This window comes from Scyliorhinus torazame, chromosome 13 (assembly GCF_047496885.1).
Source record: "Scyliorhinus torazame isolate Kashiwa2021f chromosome 13, sScyTor2.1, whole genome shotgun sequence".
In the NCBI taxonomy this organism is placed as follows: domain Eukaryota; kingdom Metazoa; phylum Chordata; class Chondrichthyes; order Carcharhiniformes; family Scyliorhinidae; genus Scyliorhinus; species Scyliorhinus torazame.
This window is the reverse complement of record NC_092719.1, coordinates 10,597,082-10,617,973: the sequence shown is the minus strand read 5'-3', so window position 1 is coordinate 10,617,973 and position 20,892 is coordinate 10,597,082. Positions and strand designations below refer to the sequence as shown.

The following is a 20,892-nucleotide window of genomic DNA, read 5'->3' as shown; positions in this document are numbered from 1 at the left end:
GACCTCTTCCTGCTGCTCCTCCACTCCGCCCTCCTCTGCCTGCGGCACATCGCCCCTCTGCTGGGCTATGTTGTGCAGGACGCAGCACACCACAATGATGCGGCCGACCCTATCTGACCGATACTGGAGGGCGCCCCCAGAGAGGTCCAGGCACCTGAAACGCATCTTCAGCACGCCAAAGCACCTCTCGATCACTCCCCTTGTCGCTACATGGGCATCATTGTAGCGGTTCTCCGCCTCATTGCGTGGCCTCCGTATAGGCGTCATCAGCCACGATCGCAATGGGTAGCCCCTGTCGCCCAGCAACCAGCCCCTCAGCCGGGGATGGCGTCCCTCGTACATGCCGGGGATGGATGACCGCGACAACACGAATGAGTCGTGTACACTGCCTGGGTGACGGGCGCAGACGTGCAGGATCATCATGCGGTGGTCGCAGACCACCTGTACGTTCATTGAATAGGTCCCCTTCCTATTAGTGAACACGGCCCTGTTCTCTGCAGGTGGCCGCACGGCGACGTGCATCCCATCGATCGCGCCCTGGACCATGGGGAACCCGGCAACGGCAGAGACGCCCACGGCCCGGGCATCTTGGCTGGCCCGGTCCACGGGGAAGCGGATGTAGCGGTGCGCCATGGCATAAAGGGCATCTGTCACTGCCCGGATGCACCGATGCACCGATGTCTGCGATATGCCGGACAGGTCCCCACTCGGTGCCTGGAATGACCCCGTTGCATAAAAGTTCAGGGCCACCGTAACCTTGACGGACACGGGGAGAGGGTGTCCCCCGCCAGTGCCACGCGGTGACAGGTGTGCCAGCAGGTGGCAGATGTGTGCCACGGTTTCCCGGCTCATCCGGAGTCTCCTCCTGCATTCCCGGTCCGTGAGGTCCTGGTATGACTGCCGGGGCCGGTACACACGGGGCGCCCTCGGGTGCCTCCGTTGCCGTGGGGCTACGACGTCCTCCTCCCCCTCCTCGTCCTGTCGGTCAGGTGTCCCTCCAGCCTGGGCGGCTGCCGCCTGCCCCTCTGCGGCAGCCTGCGCCGCCTCTCTGGCACGCTCCTCCTCCTCCTCCTCCTCCTCCTCATCCAGGGCAACATAGACATGAGCGGCTGCCACCACGGCGGCCAACATCGCTGGATGGTCTGAAAACATGACGGCCTGGTGGGGGGGAGGGGAACGACAACATGTCATCATTGCCCATATCCCCTCCTCCCCCCAGCCAGGTGGCATGGACCGCATGGGTCCAACTGTTGGAGGCTGGCACCTGGCCAGGTGGACCAACTCATTTGCCCTCCCATCACCCACCCCGGCACGGACCCCCTCCCCAACCCACCCCGGCACGGACCCCCTCCCCAACCTCCACCCCAGCACGGACCCCCCCCCAACCTCCACCCCGGCACGGACCCCCTCCCCAACCTCCACCCCAGCACGGACCCCCCCCCAACCTCCACCCCGGCACGGACCCCCTCCACAACCCCCAACCTCCACCCCGGCATGGACCCCCTCCCGGCACTCCCCCGGAGCCCAGCCTACTCTAACCACCGCCCCCCCCCCCCCCCCCCCCCCGCCGCACACACACACAAGCCGAGACACACCTATCCTCACGCAATCAGTCTGCGGCCACGCCATTTCCTGCCCAGAGCCAACCCCCCAGGCCGTCACTCACCTCCTCGCTGGTCGGCGTGAGCCTGGAGCACCGGGTCACGCCGATGAAAAGGAGGTTTGATTGACGTCGACGTGAACGGTCATCACGTCGACGGGACTTCGGCCCATCCGGAAGGGAGAATATCGGCAGGCCGAAAATCGGCTGCCTTGCGCAGACCCGTGACATTCTCCGCGGCAGCGGCGCCATTAACGCCCCGCCGACTTTTCTCCCTTCGGAGACTTCGGCGGGGGCGGGGGCGGGATTCACGGCGGCCAACGGCCATTCTCCGACCCGGCGGGGGGTCGGAGAATGACGCCCCCGGTGTGGCGGCTGCGGACTGTGTCCAGCGCTGCTACAGTCTGGGGGTGCCGTGCTACTGGCGTGGGCTGGGGGGAACGGTGGGGGGGGGTGGTAGCCCAGGGTGGCGAGGGGGTGTCCAGAGGGACACTATCTGGCAGGTTGGGTCCGCGAGCAGCCGGCGCCATGTTGTACGGCGCAACCGCTGTAGCTCGTCACCGTGTGCATAGGCGGCCACAGACCCGGCAATTCTCCAGGTGTTTATATCGGGAAGGCCGTGCGTTTTACGTAGCATCGGTGCGGGGGCGGCACCAACATTTTTGGCGTAAAACCAGACACATCCTCCAGACATAGCCTCAAAACTGGAGAGTCCAGCCCCTCGTCTCCCAAAGGGAGAATCCAGGCCATTATCTGATTTGAAAGCAGACCGAGGCAGGCCAGCAGCACGGTTCGATTCCCGTAACAGCCTCCCCGAACAGGCGCCGGAATGTGGCGACTAGGGGCTTTTCACAGTAACTTCATTTGAAGCCTACTTGTGACAATAAGCGATTTTCATTTCATTTCATTATCTCTAATTTTCCTTGTAAGCCATGGTTTGATCACCTTTCCCATTTTATTTTTGCGCCAGGCAGGAATGAGCAATTGTTGCAGGTCACAAATGCGCTCTTTGAATATTTGCCATTGCCTATCCTGTCATCCTATTCAGTAACACTTTGGGGGTCTATATGCAACACCCACTAATATTTTTCCCCTTGGTGTTTCTAAGCGCGACCCATACGGATTCCACATCGTCGGAGCTAATATATTTCCTCATTATTGCATTAATTCAATCTTTAACCAGTAATGCAACTCCCCAACCTTTCCTTTCTGTCTGTCCTTCTGAAATACTGAATACCCCTGGATGTTCAGTTCCCATCCTTAGTCTCCCTGCAGCCATGTCTCCGTAATCCTGACCATGGCATATCCGTTTACATCGATTTGCGCATTTAGTGCAACCACCTTGGGCGGGATTCTCCGCGAACCGGCGGGCGGACCGCTCCGGCGTCAGGCCGCCCGGAAGATGAGGAATCCAGCCGGCGCAGAAGGACCTCCACCAGCCGGCGCGAGTTGCCGCATGCGCGGGAGCGCCAGCGTGTGCTGGCGTCATCCCAGCGCATGCGCAGGGAGGTTCTTCTCCACGCCGGCCATGGCGGAGGTTGACAGCGGCAGTTGCGGCGGGAAAGAGTGCCCCCACGGCACAGGCCCGCCCGCGGATCGGTGGGCCCCGATCGCGGGCCTGGCCACCGTGGGGGCACCCCCCCCCCCCGATCGCGGGCCTGGCCACCGTGGGGGCACCCCCCCCGCCCCGCGCCCCCCCCCCCCCCGAGGACTCTGCAGTCCGCCCGTGGAGCCAGGTCCCGCCGGTAAGGACCTGTTGTGATTTACGCCGGCGGGACTGGCCTAAAACGGGCGGCCACTCGGCCCATTGTGGGCCGGAGAATCGGCGGGGGGGGCCGCTGCCAATGGCCCCTGACCGGCGCGGCGTGAATCCCACCCCCGCCAAAACCCCGGCGCCGGAGAATTCAGCAGCCGGCGGGGGCGGGATTCGCGCCGCCCCCCGGCGATTCTCCGGCCCGGCGGGTGGGTCAGAGAATCCTGCCCCTTATTGCGAACGCTCCATGCATTGAGGCACAAAACCTTAAGGCTAGTCTTTTTAACATTCCTTGTCCAGTTCCCATTATTTTTCACTGTGGCATTTTTTGATTCTGGCCCTTGATTTCTATGCCTATCACTTCTCTTATTCCCCTTGTAGCCACCTAAATTGGCCAACTCCCGATTTAAAATGGCGAACGGCAAAGGCTGAAGGGAAATTCAGCCAACACAGGCAGAAACCAGCAGGTGCAGGCTTGCTGTGTATTTAACTCTGCAAAAGCCCAGACAGCATCGATACCAGCGACCATCAGCATAATAATGTAGCAGCCATCTACATACTAATGAGCAATCCCCGGGAACAATAGCAACATTTGGGACACACAAAACTAAGCCAGACTCCCCGGCGCCAGCAGGAGCCAACACAAAAGAGGTTAACGAACACCTCAAGACCGCCCATCGATCAGGGAACCGCTCCAGTATTGGAGAAATCGAACCAAGCGATTGGAACGAAGTCCAATCACCTAGAACCAGGTACAGGGTCCGCCCCGAAGGGCGGGAAGCCCCTGGGGACTATAAAGTTAAGCCCCCAAGTTCAACTCGCTCTCTTCTTCCTGCCCGAGTCACCTAGCAACGCGAACCAACCTTGACCGTGACCGGTGCAGTGACCGCCGAAAGACCGTAAGTCTTAATTCAACGCTCGCTAAGAGATAGGCGCTCCTAGCTACCAATCCGTACCAACTTCGAATCCCGCAGACTCAGAACCCGAATGAAAGGCCATTTGTTCCCCTGACCTGGTGGGCCAGTCCGAAGTTAAGTATAGGCCTGTTAGTTATAGAAGCTTAGACGTAGAATTTGTGCCTGAGTAGCGATTACTGTGAATAATAAATGTGCTTTGATTTGAATCTTACTAATCGGTGTATTGGATTATTGATCATTACTTGGACTTGAACCTCGTGGCGGTATCATAAAGATACCTGGCGACTCGAGAGCAAAGGTAATAAAACAGAGCAATTGAACCAACCGAAAAGTTAGCAACACCCTTTCTGTCTTTTGTCCTTGTCCGTGTTTCCTCCCCATCTGACTCCTTGCATAGGTTCCCATTCACGTGCCATTTTACGTGATTGTTGTAGTCTGGAGCCTAGGTGACCAGGAATCTCTCCTGCTCTCAGCGTCTGCCATTGGCGTGTGATCACAGGTTGATACTTTGACAAAGGATTACCTGGACTCGAAACTTTAGCTCTTTTCTCTCCCTACAGATGCTGCCAGACCTGCTGAGATTTTCCAGCATTTTCTCTTTGGTTTCATGTTGATACTTAATCTGTTTGGCCACCTAATGGTTGCACCTTCCTTAATCATCGGCTCCTGAAGCTTTTGATTCATAGGCAGCGCTACACATTGAAATGAAAATGAAAATCACTTATTGTCACAAGTAGGCTTCAAATGAAGTTACTGTGAAAAGCCCCTAGTCGCCACATTTTGGCACCTGTTCGGGGAGGCTAGTACGGGAATTGAACCCACACTGCTGGCCTTGTTCTGCTTTACAAGCCAAATATCGAGCCCACTGTGCTAAACCTTGCCTCTTCACCTCCTCGTGCTAATGCTACCAGCACAAAAATAGTGAAGCTACCATAAAGATCCAAACAAAAAACATATTTGTTCAATGCTATATGTCACAAAATAATTGAAATATTTCGAGCTAACCTCCTTTCCATTTCCACTTCTTGAAGACATTAACGACTGGAAGACGCTTGCTACAAATTGCATGTAGATTTTATAGGTATGCTCAGAAGGATGAGGTAAGTGAAGAATCAAAGCACAAAGTGCTGAATTCTGGAGCCCCTTTAGACGTTAAAGTATGCAGATTGAGTGGCATTAATCAAACCGTAGGGTTTGCTTAGAATGTCTTTGCATATAATGAAATTCCATGCAAATAAAAATTCTAATTGGCTTACCATATAACTGAACCAAATAATATTCACATCGTTATGAAATTTCTAACCATTTAGCCCAACAATCTGAGTGTTAATATTCCATTGTCTAGCTCTTAAGGAGCATCTGAATGCACCTCATAGATCAAAGAGAATTGGTGCCTGCAGTCATGAGGGATTAAATATCTGCCTGTGCACTGTGTGAATCTCTTAATTACTTATTTTACTTATCACTCTCTAAAGTTTCATGATCAAATGCTGTGAAGCAGTAGCTGAAACAAACAGGGTCCTAGGTTGTATTCATAAGGCAATTCACTTCAAAACAAAACATCCCATTTTGTCCTTGTACAAGACCTTGATAGGGCCTCAGTTCAAATTTGTCTCCTTTTAATTTGCACACACGGCGGGGAGGATTGTTTTTTTGAAAAGGGTGCAAAAGATGGGCTGCAAGGTTAATTTTAAACACCTTAGTCACCAGTTAGACTCAAAGAGATGTGTCCGCTGTCCTTTAATTGTGATTAAAGGTTTATAAAATAATGTAAGCAGTATGGGGGCGATCACACAATCTGCTTGACCTCCAGCCCTCATTTTAAAGGTGCCTGTTTCGGATCTCCCATTCAATACGGATGCAGTCATGTCATCAAGAAGCAGTCACAGGATTCTGATGAAGTTTCTTGGGCATCCAAATGAGTGGAACACAATCCACAGAGCTTCACAAAATGCTTTGGTCGGGTCCATGATTGCAACAAAGAGTTCCTGGTGTCATTCCTGAGAATTTTCTTGGATTGTTTTGGGCAGCAAGGACCATGAAAGCGGTTCCTCGGGAAGGTCTAAAGTTGCACGGCGTGTCTGGGAGGAGTTCCGCAGTCACAGGAAGTAAGCGAGTCAGGAGAATGCATGTCAGGATTTTGCCAGCTGTGGACAAGAGAGAAATAACTCAATAGTTTCCACGCATGTGTCATCTCCGTTCATGAAGATGGAATCCTCCAGTTTCAATGGGAGGACCATCGAAAACATGTTCGTGACTTCTTGAAGGCAGCTTCAAAAGCATTCAGGTAAAATTAATTTCGATGGACTGGACACTGTGTCTGGATGGCCAAGAACCATCTCCTTATTAGGTCCTGCTTTCTCAACTCTCAAAGAGTCACCACTCCAGTGGAGGACAAAGAAAACACTTTGAAGGCACTGAATCTCTCCTTGAGGTGTAGCAGCATTGACATTAATGACTGGAAGACGCTTGCTACAAATTGCACAGAGTGGCAACCATTTGCACATCAAGCTGCATCACGCTCTGAGTCACAATGTCAGAATGATGGGATGGCGTGGGAAGAGAAGGAGGCAAATCCTGCACTCCAGCCCCCAATGCCTCATGGGACATCCTGCCCCATGGGCCCAAAGATCTGCGGGCCGAGAATGGGACTGTCCAGTTTTGTGACGATTCACGGCAGAAACTGCAGCCCTGAATAGGCCTCATCCAGGAACCAAGGGTCCAACGACAATACAATAATGTAGGGTCTATATCAATGTTCTCACTAAGCTGTGGAGTAATCAGGAAAGTGTTGCACAGGGAACAAACAGGCCGTACACCAAGCAAAGCTCTCTTTAGGATGCCGGCATTTGTGGCATTTGTAACATCAACTTTAAAGGGGACGGCTGGAGCAAACAGTTCACAGCAACCAGACGTTGGAGGGGATTGGGTAGTTTGTGTATATAGAGACCAATCATTTCATTTGGACAAGTTGGGGGCTGCACGGAATTTTATTTACAAGTGCACAAGGCCTAAAGCTAGGTTGGATGTTAAGAGGCTCTTCTTTTCCCAGAGAAGAGTGGGCCTGTGGAATGGGCCGCCGGCTCGTGTGGTGAATGTTGATTCATTGAAACTTATTTCAAACAAGAGATGGACCTGTTTCTAACTGGGCTGGAGGCCATTTCCCCAGGAACTAGGTACCTGATAATGTAAGTCAGGGTCAATATGATCCCTCGGGCCTGAACCTTTTGGACAGCAGGGGCTCGGCTAACCTCAGGCAGGCATCTTGCGATTTTCCTCTCAGCTTCCCGTCACCAAATGGAAGTGAAGAAGGAAGCTCTCTTGTATTGCGAATTCAGGATGCAAGAGATGGAGAACACGTACACCTGGAGGAGGTTCAGAGGCTCTTAAACAAATGAAGCAGCAAAAGCTGAATCAGAGGCTGAGAGAACGTTGGCTGATGCTGGAATGCAGCAGCAACCAGACCTCTGCTCCCAGCCTCACTCATGCCCAAGAATCGAGGGTCAAGGGCAAGAGTATTGTAATAAAGAGGCAGAGCAGTGGGAAACGTAGATGCCACTTTTCCTTTTGCAGATACTCTAGAATATACCAGGCACTAGAGGCCTCCTCACTACTGCCTTGATACATCAACCAGGGTGTCCTGAAGCTGGTACAACATGCCTTCAGGCTTTGAACAACAGCTGCCCAGGCACATGGTCCTACCAAAGAGCACGGCCCTCTCTGTCTCGGTACACCTGGCCAATTTAGGTGACCTGGCTGCGTAGGCTTAGGTGGTTTCAAGTCACATCTCTGCCTCAAGGGTCGGAGGAGGAATGTTTGCTTGGGAAGAAATCTTTGTTTGCCCATCGGAAACTTCCAGAATTTGAAACACTGATTCAGATTTCCCCTGCCAGGCTCCAGTGAATACAACAGTGAGTGTTTAAGTGCCTCATCTTAACTATATGTGTTCCCTGATATCACCCTAACAAGCCTTCTCACTATCCCTCCTTATTAAAGTTAGTCGCCTGATGATAGACTATTGCATTTGCTCAGCAAACTTCCTGGAATTTTTGGCTAATTTACAGCAAAAGTTCACATTGCACTCAGGAGTTAAGCTAAGATTAGAGCTGTTCTTTATATTTAAAAAATGGGCCCACATTTTGCAGACTCCAGTCTTTCAACAGGACCAGAGATGCCAAAACTTTCCTCGGCCTATTCGATGAGGCCCTACTTAGATACTGTCAACAGCCATTTTTATATGTCACAGGCATAAATAGGCCTTAGGTTAGATCATATCAGCCATCCATCAAAAATAACCGTTCTGGATTTCATTGATACTGTTGTTACACACCCATAAGTATACCTACCCTGCCTTTAATATACTTGTGGGAAAGAAATAAACATTCATCTTTTGATTAAGAGCTTTGTTGACCTATGCAATAAGCCCCTGATTATCAGCTCAATCCCTAAAAAACACAGTTTTTGTTTTCCTGTATATATTCCATGAGAGTTCCACACCTGAAGTTCTGGTTTATCATGTGTCAAATGCAATGACTAACATGAGTGCTTTAAGTGTCTGGCAGAGTCAAGCCTATTTTGCTTCAGTGACCCCTAGAATATTTCAGCAGAGGTCTCTCATGCATAAGAAGGATTGGTAAAGAAACAACTAGTGCGAGACACTCAACATCAACCAGGAAATATGTACTGATCAAATAGAAATTGATGCCTTTGACATCTGAGCAACATTAGGCTAATGAAGTGCCACATTCTACAGGCCTCTCTTCCAATATGGCTGCAGAGCCAAGCGTTCTCCTTGCATTTCGTTAGACCTCAGTTAGATCCTATCAGCGGCCTCTAAACACTTGAGAGCCACTTTGATAGATCTTTGTTGCAATTACCATGGAAAAGTAAAAGATACTGCCTTATTGATGGGAAAATAATATTGACCAAAACACCATTGATTTTGTCACAATCTTATTTTACAATCGGAGCAGTGGTTTTCTGGCCTGTCACTAGCACAGTAATGCATTCATTTTTTTCCCAACTAAAACACTGACTGTGGTCGCTATCTGGCACAGAGATAAAAAGTGTCGTGGTCAAAACCTTCTTTTTTTATCAGTGGACTTTATTTGATTATTACAGAGCAATTTATCCATCAGTCAGATATTTAAAACAAAGCAGTATTTTATCTTGCCTTTCCTTTACTAACTGGAGACATAAGTGGCTTGATGTTCCATCAGCATTATCGTTTGTTGTGAGCAGAATGAAAGACAATGCTGATAACAATGTAATGACGGTGGCTCGCGAAGCCACTTTGATGTCTGCCTTCTGACTTGTGGGCAGGAAAACAGACTGAAACACGCAGCCTGTTACAAGGACGGCACCGCAAAGTTTTTGAAGCCGTCAGTCCACCGACATTCTGGAATCCCCAAGCAATAGTGCACAGAAGGAGTCCATTCACCCTACGTGCCTGTGTCGTCTCTTTGAAAGAGCCGCCCAATTAGTCCCACATCCGCCGCAGCCTTGCAAATGCTGCCTCTTGCATTTTTATTTTTATTTTCTATAAATTTAGAGTACCCAATTCATTTTTTCCAATTAAGGGGCAATTTAGCGTGGCCAATCCACCTAGCCTATACATCTTTGGGTTGCGGGGGCGAAACCCACGCAAACACGGGGAGAAGGTGCAGACTCCACACGGACAGTCACCCAGAGCCGGGATCGAACCTGCGACCTCGGCGCCGTGAGGCTGCAGGGCTAACCCACTGCGCCACCGTGCTGCCTCTCTTGCATTTTTAAACTGTATTTTCAACACACCGATCATCCAATGTCATTTAACAAAATCAAAGATAGCAGTGGGATGAGGCCATAAACCTGGTTGAAGAGGGAGGTATTATTAATAATAATAATAATCTTTATTAGTGTCACAAGTAGGCTTACATTAACACTGCAATGAAGTTACTGTGAAAATCCCCTAGCCGCCACACACCCTGGGCAGCATGGTAGCACAGTGGGTAGCACTGTTGCTTCACAGCACCAGGGTCCTAGGTTCGATTCCCAGCTTGGGTCACTGTCTGTGCGGAGTCTGCATGTTCTCCCCGTGTCTGTGTGGGTTTCCTCCGGGTGCTCCGGTTTCCTCCCACAAGTCCCGGGAAACGTGCTGTTAGGTGAATTGGACATTGTGAATTCTCCCTCAGTGTTCCCGAACAGGCGCCGGAGTGTGGCGACTAGGGGATTTTCACACTAACTTCATTGCGTGTTAATGTAAGCCTACTTGTGACAATAAAGATTATTATTATTATCATTACTCCGGCGCCTGTTCGGGTACACTGAGGGAGAATTCAGAATGTCCTCATTTAAATAGGCAGGTCTGGATCATGCCCAGTGAGGGAGAGATCCAGATCGCGATGTCTCGCGAGATTTCGTTGAATCTTGTGAGGTGTTTCAAGCGTCACAAATCTCGCGCGAGGCCTCTCGTGAGTTTTAACGGCATCGTCCCGACACCAAGTCGGGTGTGACAAGCCGTTGAATCTCACCCAGCATGCTGTCATGCTCAACTCTTAACCACCCAGTGTAAATTTTGACACAGCAAAAGCAGTACGGTGTGTGGCGCAGCTGGAACAGAATACAGAAGATGGTGTGTTTATGTTGTTGATATTTTAGTGGGTATGCATCCTTTATAATTGTGTTTTCCTAGATGTGTACACTCCTGGGTTTAGTTTGGGTCTATTTGGGTCTGTGACCATTACAGAGGTAAAATTCAATCTGGACCACAACATTAATTGATGCCGGCAGATTCTCAGCCTGTCTTAACTCTGCACAACTTTCATTTTCAATCCATTCAGCAGCCAGCTTGTACTCTGCCCAGGACACATTTAACCGTTAAGTTTTCGAACAGATGTGGGTGAAAGCTCCCAGGCCCCTGTCAGGCTAAGTACAAGTCCATTGGCAGCCCAGAGAAGAGGCTTGCCGCAAATTCAGCCTATTAATAATTAAACTACGTAAGTGAGCGTTTGAAAGTACCAACAAACAAAGCCACTCAACCCAGTTAGATTGATCCCACTGGTTAAACCTACACATACTATTCACTTTCACTTCCCACTGTTCATGGCTTATCCACAATTTTGCAGCCAATAGTGCTCAATAGTGTTAGGCAACAGGGGCAAATCATTTTGTAAATTCCAACCTCATACCACAATTTGAGCTCACCAATCTGGGCTTGCGTACAGGGCCGAATTCTAACTGTCCAACCTGCTCACAGCTGCCCAAAAGCATGTTGGGAAACTGGAGGTTTCAACAGTGCCTTTGTCAATGGCATTTTAACTCAACCATGGCATTTGCTTCTGACTTTTGGGCTGAAGTTGCCCAAGGAGTGCCTCCCTCCTGTGTCCACACAGTGCCACAGAAGGTTCAATGACCTGACCAGGGCTGGAAAGGTAAATTCATAGAATCATAGAATTTACAGTGCAGAAGGAGGCCATTCAGCCCATCGAGTCTGCACCGGCCCTTGGAAATAGCATCCCACTTAAGCCCACGCCCGTAACCCAGTAACACCACCTAATCTTTTTTGGGCGGGGCCAATCCACCTAACCTGCACAACTTTGGACTGTGGGAGGAAACTGGAGCGCCCGGAGGAAACCCACGCACACACGGGGGGAACGTGCAGACTCCGCACAGACAGTGACCCAAGTCGGGAATCGAACCTGGGACCCTGGAGCTGTGAAGCAACTGTGCTAACCTCTGTGCTGCCGTGCTGCGCCTAAAGTTGCATAGCATATACAAGTAAAAGCCCCCTCTCTTTGCCTTCCTCAGCCTTCCCCTGCACATCATTCCCCAGATCAAGAAACCTTGCATCTGCGTCCATCCATTTTTCTTTAGGCCCCCCCTCAAATCCTTAACTTTAACAACCACCACTGCCATTCAGTCTTATCTTCTGGCAATGGCACACCAAACCCTTGCATTGTCCTTCTATCCTCGCAAAACATTCCACTGCTCACACCCATGGGGTTTTTCCATCTCTCCTTGCAGGAGGAGAGAGCACAAAACACCAGAGGCAAAGAACCAGAGATGACCCTGCAGCCATAGCCACCTGGACAGCTGCAGAGGAGGAAATGATGGATACAGCCAAGTCTCGACATGCCTCGCCATTGGCAATGGAGAGATGGGAGGTTTCCCGATACCTGGTGACAGAATTAAATCTAACGCAGCCACATAACATTCAACACTCAATATTGACCTGATGTCAGCCGCCCCTGAAACAAGGTGGTCTATACAACGGTTTGGGCCCCCTTACAATGGAATGATCGATTTCTACGCGTCGGCCTTCTGGATGGCCAAGAATAATGAGGCTAACATATTGGGATTGATGAGTGATTAATGGGAAGGCTGTGGCCAGGCTGATTGACATTTCTTTGCCTCTGGTTTATTCAAATCTGTTTCTTTATCATTTTTTAAGAACTTGCTTCTGTGCCAATTAAACATTTTCCATTTCGAGCGTCGAGTGTCAACAACAATCTGCCCCAAGTCAGGGTTAGTACGGCCAAATATTCCTCTGCCCCCCCACTAACCTCAGAAGCACAATCGCTGAGAACCAGTGTGTGTTTTTCCATTTCCTCACACTAGGCAATCTTGGCCCTTATCTGAGTGGCTTTGCAAATCAGTGCAAGTTCTGTTCTATGAGCAACTCGTCTTGACTGAGACAGTCAAAATATATCTCACAGAAAAATAGATTTTCATCCCACCAACATTGGCGACATTTGAACCCAGGTCTTAAAGGTGAAAAATCAGTGTCTGACCTTCTACAGTTTCATTCTGCCTAGTGTTTTTCAAAGTTCAGTGGCCCTCTTGCCTCTATTTTATGGGATTCAATAAACAATAGATTCTCCACAGTTATCTTTTAAAACATCAGGGGCGGGATTCTCCGCCGGCGGGATCCTCCATTTTGCCGGCGCCCGGGGGGTTTCCCGACGGCGTGGGACTGCCCCCAATGGGAAACCCCACGGATCGGCCGACGGAACTGAGAATCCCGCCAGCGGCTCGAGGCAGAAGTGTGGCATGCCGGAGAATCCAGCCCCACGTTCATTATTTGCACTTCTGTATTGTTAAATGTAAAACATTGCAAATGGAAATATATTTTCTATTTTTGTTGGTATTCGGAGATCTAAAGAACGTGTAATAAAAATCTCTGCACAGATCAGTGAGCAAGACATTTCATCGCAGACTCCGGAGGTGTTTGAAGGGGGAAATGAGGCAATTGTTGGAAACAGGCCTGCATTTTGGGCTGATGAGGAAGGAACGAGACTCACCATACATCACAAAGTCCGTCTGACTGAGAGAGCGACTGGTCTCGGAAAGTAAGCGGAGAGTGGCTCACCATTTGAAATATCCATCGAAACCTTTATGCACACACAGCATAACTTTAAACATAGATCTGATTGACAGGGTTAAGAGTAACAGAAACTCAACAGACAGAAACAAGATTAACCGTCGCAGAAATTGAACCAACACTGAGAACATTAATGGTAACAGAAATTCAAGATTCATTGACAATGGTAACAATGGCATCCGATTCAGAACGTTAACGCGGAAATCAGTCTCCTTGTGTGATCATTGACGCTGTGCTTCTTATGATCTGCACTTGAACAGATGCATTTCCCCCCTGACTGGGAAGGTTGGAGTTCCCAAACCCACACCCGTCACCCCAGAGCGGGTTCAGAATGGGGCAAATATAAATCAGCTTTGGGAAAATGGACCAATTGAAAGGTGGGGAGAACCCCACAGGAGACACAGGAATTATCTGCTCTAGCCAAGTTACTGAGTTACTGACTGGGGTATTTGTGGCTATTCCAGTCGGCAGTCAGTTGTTTTTGGGTGGGGAATACAGGCCAGGAAAATAAAACTGCGAAGCACAACTGGAAACTAACGTTGTGCAGAAGGGGTATCTGCAGGAAATACATTTAAAGATAATGGCCGGGATTCTTCAATCCCGCGCCGGGTCAGAGAATCGGCGGTGGGGGGGGGTGGGGGTGTGAATCCCGGTGTCGCCGCGGCGCCAGTCGGGGGCCGTTGAAAGTGCCCCCCCCCCCCCGGCGATTCTCCGTGCTCGACGGGCCGAGTGGCCGCCAAGACCCACCAGCGTCGTTTGTGTATGGTCCTACCCGGCGGGACCTTGGTGTTCTGGCTGGAGCAATAATCCCACCCCCACACCTTTTCCCCACACCGCTGCAAACATTATTCTCTCCAGACGCTTATCCGATTCCCTTTTGAAAGCCACAACTATATCTGCCTCCACCACGCTCCCTGAGAGTGCACTCCAGATTGTAGCAACATGTTGTGTAAAAACATTTTTCCTCATGTCCCTTTAATTCTTTTGCGAATCACCTTAAATCAGTGTTCACTGGTTCTCGATCCTTGCACCAATGGGAGCAGCTTCTCTCTGTCTATACTCTGTCGAGACCCCTCATGATTTTGAACACCTCTATCGAACCTTCTCTCAGCTTTGCCTTCTCTAAAGACAATCATTCCAGCTTCTCCGATGTATCCACACTACTGAAGTCCCTTATCCCTCGTAAATTCTTGTAAATCTATTTTGCACCCTCCCTAAAGCTTCCACATCCTCCCCACAATGCAGTGTCCAGAATTCGACACGTTACCCTAGTTGAGGTAAAGTCTTCTTTTTTTCTTGGGCAGTCCCTCGGGGTCGAGGATGACTTGCCTCCGCTCCAGGGAGGTGGGTTCTACTGTGGCTGAATAGTCCAATCCTGGATCCGCAGACTCAGCCCTCCGAGTGATCACTTGCCATTGCGGAGATCGAAGTAGAGCACTTGTTTCAGGAATCTTGTGTCGGGCATGCGGACAATGTTGCCCGCCCATCGCAGCTGGTCAAACGTGACCAGTGCCTCGATTCTGGGGACATTGGCCTGGGAGAGGACATTCACATTGGTACGCCTATCCTGCCAGTGGATTTGCAGGATTTTGCAGAGGCAACATTGGTGATATCTCTCCAGGGATTTGAGGTGTCTGGTGTACATTCTCCATGGTTCTGATGCATACAGGAGGGCGGGGACCACGGCTGCTCTGTACACCATGAGCTTGGTGCTGGGTTTGAGGTCTCGGTCTTAGAACATTCTATTCCTCAGGCATCCGTAGGCTGCACTGGCGCATTGGATTCGAGAGCTGGGATTCATTGTCGATGTCTGCGTGCGCTGAGAGGAGGCTCCCGAGGTATGGAAAATTATCCACATTGTCCAGGGGCTCACCATGGATCTTGATGATCAGGGGGGGGGGGGGGGGGGGGCAGTTTTATGTGGCAGGAGCGAGCTGATGGAGAACCTTTATTTTCCGGATGTTTAATCTGAGGCCCATTCTTTCAGATGCCTCGGTGAATGTGTGAACAATGATTTGTACTGGAGCTGCGGCGCTGAGGACCCGGGTTCGACTCCCGGCCCTGGGTCGCTGTTTGTGTGGAGTTTGCACATTCTCCCCATGTCTGCGTGGATTCCACCCCAACAACCCAAAGATGTGCTGGTTAGGTGGATTGTCCTCGCTAAATTGCCCCCTAATTGAAAAATAAAATAATTGGCTACTCTAAATTTAACAAAAAAACAATGATTTGTAGCTCAGCCATAGGCATCATCTGCATACCAAAGGTCAATGACAGAAGTTAGGGTGGTCTTGATTCTGGCCTGGAGGTGTTGGGGATTGAACAGTTTCCTGCTTGTCTGATAGATTAGCTCCACTCGAGTGGGGAGCTTCAGGGTGACGGGGTAGAGTGTCGCTGTGAGGAAGATGGAGAAGAGTTTGACTCCAGTTTGCACCCGTATTGGGTCTGTGGTGGTTCCGTTGGTGAGGACCACGGCTTGCATGTCATCGTGGAGCAGGCGGAGAATGGTGACGAACGTCTGCAGGCACCGAATTTGAAGAGGATGTACCCAACCCCTCATGGTTGACAGAGTCGAAGGCCTTTGCAAGATCCGAGAAGATGCAGAGATTGATGCGGCTCCTTATACTTTTTCTGGATTTGTTGTGCGCTGATGACCATGTCCATTGACCCTCTTGTTGGGCGGACGCCGCACTGAGACTCAGCGAGGAGCCTTTCAGCCACTGAGAGGAGGTGGTTGAGGAGGATTCTTGTGATAACCGTTCCCGTGGTGGAGAGTAGGGAAATCCCTCTGTCATTTCTGCAGTTGGACCTCTCTCCTTTCTTGACGGTGGTCACTATAAGGCGTTTCTGAGATTATCCGGCCTACTCTCTTCAAAGTAGACCAAGTATTTGATAAAGGTACATCCTTTCTTGCTCCTGCACACAATGACACTGTTTATAAAGCTCATATTCCACCCAAGGTGGTCATCCATACCAGAATTTAAAGGTTTGTCCCATAATCAACGTTATTGCGCTATGACCCAGATTGTAGCTTGCCTGGGGGGCCACTCCTTACCTATTTCAGGCAATTAAAGTTTGTGTATGTGCAGTGTACATATGTTTGCTTGCACCGCTGCTGACTGTCCACATGGATGGAGCCCACCCCTTGCCCTTCACTCTGACAGACTCACCAGAACCCCTCCCTGCAGTCACACGTTCACCAACACCCCCCCCCCCCCCCCCACCCCTCAAACAGGCTTGCTGCCGTGCGCAGCCCATTCGTACAATCCCCCATTTAATAGGGGCGACATGGTGGCACAGTGGTAAGCACTGCTGCCTCACAGCGCCAGGGACCTGGGTACAATTCCGGCCTCGGGTCTGTCAGTGCGGAGTCTGCACGTCCTCCCCGTGTCTGCGTGGGTTTCCTCCGTCTGCTCCGGTTTCCTCCCACAGCCCAAAGATGTGCAGGTTATGTGGATTGGCCACGCTAAATTGCCCGAGTGTCCAAAGATGTGCAGGTTAGGTGGGGTTACGGCAGGGGAGTGGACCTAGGTAGGGTGCTCTTTCGGCGAGTCGGTGCAGAGTCGATGGACTGAATAGCCTCCTTCGGCACTATAGGAGTTCTATGGTTATAGTCTCCCTTAATTTCCTTCCCCGGAGAGGTGGCCACCTTTTTAACCACTTTAGCAACGTGCCTTGCCATCTTCAATACTTCCTTGACAATGGATTATTCTGAATATCAGCTATTGCTGGTTCCATCAGCAAAATATAGGCCAATCAGTGCACAGCAAGATTTCATGAAAAGCAATTGTGCCAAATGAGCCACGGTAATAGAGGGGCACTTTGAGATGTTTCATTGACAGTGGTTAAAAAAAACTCCTAATTAAAGAAACCCTCTTGTGTGAAGACTTCTGTGCTGCAGTATGATTGGCTGCAAAAGGATTACTGCCAATCTCTGCAAAGCAGTTAATGGCTGCTATCAGTAAACAGAAAACACCTGCTTTGAAATAAGCTTTTCCTGTTTAGATAAAATGATAAATTAGTCTTCGAAAGTAGTTGGGAGAGTGGTTAGCGTGCTGAGTTAAAAACCGTCAGGCATTTTCACATTGATTTCTATGCAAAGTCACATTGGCATGTGGGTTTTTTTTCCCCCCGCTGTGTGCCTGCTCGAGAAAGTTCTCGGCATTAAATGATTAATAATTAGTCAAAACAGTTTATCGTTGTTTCTGCTCGTGAGGTATGTGCGGCAGGATTGGGCGTTAGTCAGGTGCTCATTTAAACGGGCCCGGCGGGATGACACACGGTTAACCACGAACGGAAACTAGAACTACAGCGTTCTTTATTAACATTACTGACACCCTGTGAATGTCGTTACCACATGCCAACTAAGCACAAAAAAAAAGCAAATACAAAGGAGTGTCGTCGGACCACTAAAATGATGTTTTCTCAGTCGACTGTTAATGCACCTGTGCCTCTTTGAACATGTTCTTGCTTTATGAACTGTCTCCTTCAGCTCTGGACAGGTTTCAATGGATCAGTCTGAAAAAAAACTGGCCTCGCTATAACCACTCAAGTGTTTGTAATTCCCCATTTCAGCCACCCAGCAAGGTTAAAAAAAACATAATTTGTAGGTGACACAAATAAATGACAACTTTGATATCGGCTGATCTCAGTTTTGGGGCCTTGTGAAACTAATTTACTTTCCCTCCTCTTTCACTCCTTCTGACAGATTTTAGAACTGTTGTGCTGCATATTGTTAATACGCTGTCTTACGGGGGTGCCATCTCTTGGCTGCCTGACAGTGTCACTTCGAGCTCTGCCACTTTTGAATGATGGCAAACAGTCGGCCTCAAGAGATGGCTTTCTCATTGCAAAGTGGGAAGACAGGGTATAAATCATTCAGGATCATAATTACCTGTTGCAGTCTGTCCACACTCTCTGCTCTTTCTTTTTCATGTGAAGCTGGCAGTATTGTGAAGGAACAAAACAGCTCGCACAGATAAAACTGCATCAAGTCTTCCTATGTGTATAAATACGGCGTTGCTCACAGCTACACGGTGATAGGGAATAAGTGACAAATTAACCTGGGCTCAAACCGCCTTTATCAGTCCCAAGTCCCTGTTTTCTGCTTAACTTTTTTAAAATTTCAATATGTGCTCCCTTTCCCCCCAAATATTCTGGAAGTTTTAACCTAGCCTGCCCTGCGAGGAGCTGGCTGGATCTTCCATCTGCCAAGCCGCCTGACATTACTTTCCTTCCACTTCAAGATTTTCCTGCATAATTACGAAAGGCTTCTTTCGTTAGGATTACCCTTTTGGTCCTTCTGCCGGAGCTCAGCCTGAGTTAGTGTTACCTTCCCCCATTGGTTCGATAGCTTATTTTCTGCATGTTTTTGCAATTCCTCCCCGCTTAGCCGATTAACCTGTGTGAGGTCGATCCGCCCTCCACAGGCGGTAAGGTTCTTTCTGGCGTCATCTTGGCAGCATTCTCTATCTGCATTGACCCTAACACTGCTTATCTAGTATGACCGAATTAGAGGAGCATAGATATTTGGTAGGGTTGTAGGGATGGAGGGGATTACAGAGATAGGGAGGGGCAAAGCCATAAATTGAAAACAAGACTGAAAGTTTCAAAACCGAGCCGAGAGACAATTCCATTTATGACATTGTGTGGAGATGCTGGCGTTGGACTAGGGTGAGCACAGTAAGAAGTTTTACAACACAGGTTTAAGTCCAACAGGTTTGTTTCAAATCACTAGCTTTCGGAGCACTGCTCCTTCCTCAGGTGAGTGAAGAGGTATGTTCCAGAAACATATATATAGACAAATTCAAAGATGCATGACCATGCTTTGAATGCGAGCATTTGCAGGTAATTAAGTTTTTACAGAGCCAGAGATTTCTGCTCGGCGATTCTCCGGGTATCTGCTCTGATCTCCGGGTAAGCGTTCTCCAAGGCGGCCTTCAAGACGCACGACGAGTCAAAATCGCCGAGCAGAAACTTATAGCCAAGTTCCGCACACATGGCTGTTGCGGGGAAAATTTACATACGTCCGGTGCGGTCACTCTAACTTGAAGGTGTACCTGTGCAAGAGACCCTAGCTGTTCAAGTGAAGACAAGCATCCAGTAGAGGGCAGTAGAGTGGAACTGCTGATTGGATGTTGCGGGGAAAATTTGCATACATCCGGTGCGGTCACTCTAACTTGAAGGTGGTTTGTGGAGGAGCTGTTGTCAAGTGACACTTAAACCCGAAACACTTCTTCAGTGTTTCCCGCCCTACCCCCTCCTCTAACCAAAAAAAAAAACAACCGCTGTAAAGATCAAGAGGAAGGCTTGAGGGCAGGTAGAAGTAGAAAGAAATTAAACCGTGACGTCACAGCCTGCAGGTAAGGGATTGGCTGGTCACTGGTAAGTAGTTTTTCTTTTATTTTCCCTCAGGTGTTATCGTGCGGGGCACAGAGTTTGCTGAGTGAGTGCTTGCTGAGAAGGGGAGTGAATGACGTAAGCTCTTCCTTTTTCTTTTTTTATCGAGAGGGGATGGCAGGGAAGGTAGTGCAATGTTCCTCCTGCAGAATGTTTGAGGTGAGGGACGCCATCAGTGTCCCTGCTGATTTCATCTGTGGGAAGTGCACCCATCTCCAGCTCCTCAGAAACCACATTAGGGAACTGGAGCTGGATGAACTTCGGATCATTCGGGAGGCAGAGGTGGTCATAGATAGAAGCTTCAGGGATGTAGTTACTCCGAAGAATAAAGATAGTTGGGTGACAGTGAGAGGGGCTGGGAGGAAGCAGTCAGTACAGGTATCCCCTGTGGTTGTTCCCCTTAGTAACACGCTTACCGCTTTGGATACTGTTGGGGGGGGGGGGGAGTTACCAGGGGTAAGCCATGGGGTACAGGTATCTGGCACAGAGTCTGTCCCTGTTGCTCAGGAGGGCAGGGGGGAGAGGAGCAGAACTTTAGTCATTAGAGACTCCATAGTTAGGGGGATAGATAGGAGATTCTGTGGGACCGAGAGAGACTCGTGGTTGGTGTGTTGCCTCCCAGATGCCAGGGTCCGTGATGTCTCGGATCGTGTTTTCGGGTTCCATAAGGGGGAGGGGGAGCAGCCCCAAGTCGTGGTCCACATAGGTACCAACGACATAGGTAGGAAAAGGGATAGGGATGTAAGGCAGGAATTCAGGGAGCTAGGGTGGAAACTTAGATCTAGGACAAACAGAGTTATTATCTCTGGGTTGTTACCCGTGCCACGTGCTAGCGAGACGAGGAATAGGGAGAGAGGGGAGTTGA

The 20,892-nt window shown here is 49.8% G+C and overlaps 1 long non-coding RNA gene across 1 annotated transcript in view; it reads right to left on the bottom strand.

Moving 5' to 3' along the window:
• LOC140387656 (uncharacterized) overlaps positions 1 to 18,707 on the bottom strand; it is a 36,846-nt gene extending 18,139 nt beyond the window's left edge. Inside the window, exons 1-2 of the long non-coding RNA XR_011933931.1 lie at positions 18,523 to 18,707; positions 13,552 to 13,641 (exon numbers count right to left, since the gene is read on the bottom strand). This is a non-coding gene — a long non-coding RNA (uncharacterized lncRNA). The remainder of the gene's footprint in view (positions 1 to 13,551; positions 13,642 to 18,522) is intronic.
• Between the last annotated feature and the right edge of the window lie 2,185 nt (positions 18,708 to 20,892).